This window comes from Panthera leo, chromosome D3 (assembly GCF_018350215.1).
Source record: "Panthera leo isolate Ple1 chromosome D3, P.leo_Ple1_pat1.1, whole genome shotgun sequence".
NCBI classification, from domain to species: Eukaryota; Metazoa; Chordata; class Mammalia; order Carnivora; family Felidae; genus Panthera; species Panthera leo.
Genome location: NC_056690.1, coordinates 81,777,060 through 81,782,255, shown reverse-complemented (window position 1 = coordinate 81,782,255; position 5,196 = coordinate 81,777,060).

Below are 5,196 nucleotides of genomic sequence, written 5' to 3'. Positions count from 1 at the left end.
TATCTCTCATGAATATAGATGCAAAAATCCTCAGCCAAATATTAGCAAATTGAATCCAACAAGGTATAAAAAGAATTATACACAACAACCAAGTGGAATTTATCTCAGCTATGCAAGACTGCTTTATACATTCAAAAATCAAATAATGTTATCCATCATATCAGCAGACTAAAAAAGAAAAATCACATGCACATATCAATAAATGCCAAAAAGCATTCAACAGTATCCAACACCTATTATCAATAAAAAATATCAGTACACACTAAGAATAGAGGGGGAACTTCCTCAACTGGATTAAAAAAAACAAAACAAAACCCTTAGAGTTAACGTCATACTTAATGGTGAGAAACCTGAAGCTTAACCACTAAGACCAGGTAAAAGGCAAGGATATCCCCTCTCGCTACTGGTTTTCAGCATTGGACTGGAAATCCTGACAAAGTAAAACAAGAAAATGAAATTAAAAGTATATAGGTTGGGAAAGAAGAAATGAACCTGGCTTTATTCATAGGCAACATGATTATCTATATAAAAATCCAAAAGAATCAACAGTGAAAATCTTCTGGAACCAATATGCAGTTAGAGCAAGGAATCAGGATACAAAGTTAATATACAAGAGTCAATCACTTTCCTATATTCCAATGATGAACAAGTGGAATTTGACATTAAAAACACAGTATCTTTTACAGTAGCACCTAAAAAATTAAAATAATTAGGTATAAATTGAAAATATGTATAAGATCTATATAATGAAAACTATAAAACTCAGATGAAAGAAAGTCAAGAAGTAAATAAATGGGGAGATATTCCATATTCATGAGTAGGAAGACTTAATATTGCCAAGATGTTCATTTTTTTCAATTTAGTTTATACATCCAATATAAAACCGATCAAAATCACAGCAAGTTATTTTGTGGATATTGGCAAACTGATTGTAAAATTCATGTGGAGAGGCAAAAGACCCAGAATAATCACCGCAGTATTGAAGGAGAACAAAGTTGGCAGACTGACACTACCCAACTTCAAGAATGAGGCTGCAGTAATCAAGACTGTGTGATATTAGTGAAGGAATAGACAAGTAGATCAATGGAACAAAATAGAAAGTCCAGCTTGCATGGCTCAGTCAGTTAAGTATCTGACTCGTGATTTCAGCTCAGGTCATGATCTCACAGTCCATGAGTTCAAGCCCCCATTGGTCTCTGGGCCTGCTTGAGATCCTCTCTTTCTCTCTCTCTCTCTCTGCCCCTCCCCAACTTATGCTCTCACATGCATGCTCTTTCTCTCTCTCACTTAAAAAAAAAAAAAAAATGAAAGCCCAGAAATAAGTGCACGTAAATATAGTCAACTTCATGTTTAGCAAAGGAACAAAAACAATACAATAGAGAAAATTTAGTCTTTTCAACAAATGACTCTTTTGGTGAAACTGGATATCCACATTAAAAAAAAAAAAAAAGGAACCTAGACACTGACCTTACACCCTTCACAAACATTACTCAAAATGGATCAAAGAACTTAAATGTAAGATACAAAACTATAAACCCCCTACAATGATCTTGGGTTTGGTGATGATTTTTTAGAAATAGAATCAAAGGCAGGGTCCATGAAAGAAAGAATTAATAAGCTGGACTTTATTAAAATTTAAAATTCCTTCTCTGCAAAAGACATTATCAATAGAATTTAAAAAACACAAGGAGAAAAAAATTGCAAACACCTATCTGATAAATAACTATTAGCCAAAATATACAAAGACCTCATAAAACTTAACAACAGAAAAGTGAACAACCCAATTAACAAATGTGCTGAAGACCTTAACAGACACTTCCCCAAAGGAGATTTGCAACATATGAAAAAAGGTGCTCCACATCCTATGTCATCAGGGAAATAAATACAAACTAAAACAACGAGATACAACTACACACCTTGTAGAATGACCAAAATGCAGAACACTGACAACAAATGCTGGTAAGCATATGGAGCAGTAGGAATCTTAATTCATTCCTAGTGGACATAAAAACATGGTACAGCCACTTTGCAAGAGAATTTGGTGGTTTCTTACAAAACTAAACAAACTCTTACCCAGATGATCCAGCATTCAGGCTCCCTGGTATTTTTCAAAGGGAGTTGAAAATGTATGTCCACACAAAAACTTGGATATGGCTGTTTATAGCAGCTTTATTCATAATCCAAAACTTGGTAACACCCAAGTGTCACCTGTAGGTGAATGGAGAGATAAATTACAGTACATCCAGAATATGGAATATTATTCAGTGCTAAAAGGAAGTGAACTATCAAGCCATGAAATGACATGGAAAAAACTTAGATACATATTATTAAGTGAAAGAAGCCAATCTGAAAAGGCTGTATACTATGTGATTCCAACTATATGACATTCTGGAAAAGGCAATTCTGTGGAGACATTAGAAAATTCAGTGGTTTCCAGAGAGAAGCTGTATACATGTCATTTTGAATTTGTCTGGCCCATAGAATGTACAGCACCAAGAGTGTACCTAACGTAAGCTACGGACATAGGGTAATAATGGTAATGATGCTTCAGTGGAGGTTCATCAGTTGTAACAAATGTATCCCTCTGGTGGGAGATTTGATAATGGGGGAAGCTATTGCAGATGTGGGGACAGGGTATATATATGAAGTCTCTGTACCTATTCTCAATTTTGCCATGAACCTAAAACTACCCTAAAAACTAAAGTCTACTGAAAAGAAAATTATCTTCCTCTAGAGTAACTCTTGATACTACCATCTATATTAGGATTCTCTCTAATATACAGACATAGGTATACAAGATTTATATGCAAAATAGATTTATTATGAGGAACTGGCTTATACAGTTATCAGTGCTGAGAACTCCCACAGTCTGCCATCTGCAAGCTGGAGACCCAGGAAAGCTGGTATAGTCCCAGCCCCAAGCCAAAGATCTGAAGACCTGAGGAACCAGTGGCATTAGTTACAGTCCACATCTGAAGGTTGGAGACCAGAAACACCAAAGGTACAAATCAGGCTGCCACAGGAGACCAATGCTCCAGCTTAACTGAGCAGAGAGAGTGAGTTCTCCTTTCATTCACCTTTTTGTTCTCTTTAACCTCTCAAGGACTTGGATAGTACCCACTATACTGGGGAGGGCAGTCTCCTTACTCAGTCATTCAAATGCTAATCTCATTCAGAAATATCCTTATAGACACACCCAGAACTAAATGTTTAGCCAATATCTGGGCACCCCATGGCCACATATAACAAAGATCTTTAAGAGCTGACTTCTCATTAGAAACCATATGATGATGTATTTAAGGTACTGAAAGAAAAATACCATCATTAAATAATTCTGTATCTGGAAGATTTTTTTCAAAAAGAAAGAAGAAAATAAGATATTCCCAGGTAAATAAAAACTGACAGAATCAGTCACTAGCAGTCCTGGCCTACGAAAAAAATACTAGCAGGAGTAATTCTGCTGAAATAAAAGAAAACAAGAGAGTAAAATGAATCCACAAACAAATAAAGAGTACCAGTTTAAAAAGAAAGCCTACATAGGTAAATATAAGGGAAAGAATAAATTCATTTTTATTTGTAACTCTCTTTTTCTCCTGTTTTAAAAAGTAGTAATCAAGACTGTGTGGTATGGACATAAGGATAGACATACTGATCAATGGAATAAAATTGAGAATCTAAAATAAACCTTCACACTTACAGTCAAGTGTGATTTTCACTATAGATGCCAAGAAATATCAATGGGAGAAAGTAGTCTTTTCAAGCAATGGTGCTGGGACAGCTGGAGAGCATATTCAAAACAGTGGAGTTGGAGTCTTACCTTACACTCTATACAATATGCTAATGTAATAAATAAGTCAAAATGTATCGAAACCTTAATGTTAGCACTAAGTCTATAAACTCTAAGAAGAAAATATAGTTATAAACCTTGTGAGCTTGGATAGACAACAGATTCTTAGATATGACACCAAAAGCACAAACAACAAAGGAAAAAAAACAACACAATGGACTTCATCAAAATGAACAGCTTTTGTGCATTAAAGGACACTATCAACAAAGTGAAAAGACAACCCACAGAATGGTAGAAAATATCTGCAGATCATGTGTTTGATAGAGTCTTGTATCCATAATGCATAAATAATTTTTGCAAATCAGTAATAAAAAGTACAGACAACCCAATTAAGAAATGGGCAAATGACTTGAATAGACATTTCTCAAAAAAAAGATATACAAGTGGCCAACAAGCACATGAGAAGTTGCTCAACATCATTAGTCATTAGAAAAATAAAATCAAAACCACAATGGGATACCACCTCACATCCACTACAATGCTAATAATTCAAAACAAAACAAAACAAACAACAACAACAAAAATGAGTGTTGGTGAGGATGTGGAGAAATCAGAACTGTTACTACATTACAAGCAAAAATATAAAATGGTACAGCCATTGTGAACAACAGTTTGTTTGGGTCGTAAGAAAGTTATCACAGGACCCAACAATTCTGTTCCTAGGTATATAACCAGAGTACTTCAAATGTATTCAAACAAAACTGGTACACAAATGTTCATAGCAACAATATTCATACTAGCCAAAAGGTGGAAGCAATGCAAATGCCCATCAACTGATGAATGGGTAACAAAATGTAATATATCCATATAATAGCATACTGCAAGCTTCCTTCTGACAATTCAAGAAATGAAATATTGATACAGGCCACAACACAGATGAACCTTGAAAACATACTTGTAAAAGAAGCTTTTTACAAAAGACCACATATGTGATTCCACTGATGGGAAATGCTGAAAATAAGTAAGTCTCAAGAGATAAAATGAAAATTAAATATTTCCAGGGACCAGGAGAAGAAGGGAATGGAGAGTGACTGCTAATTGAGTATAGAGTTTCTTTAAATATTATTAAATATTAAGTATTTAATGAACTTCAATATTATTGATGACTGCACAACTCTGCGAGCATACCAAAAACCACTGAACTGTGTACATTTTGAAAGGATGGATTTTATGGTATGCGAATTATAACTCAATAAATCTGTTATTTTAGAAAGGTATCAGTAATGTAAAAAACAAAGCAAAACAAAAAACTACATGCGAATTAGTTAGATTTTCAATCCCCTCAACAACAAATGCAGCAGGAAAATCTTCCTGCCATCTGTAAAGAAAAACCAATTTCCACGAAGATC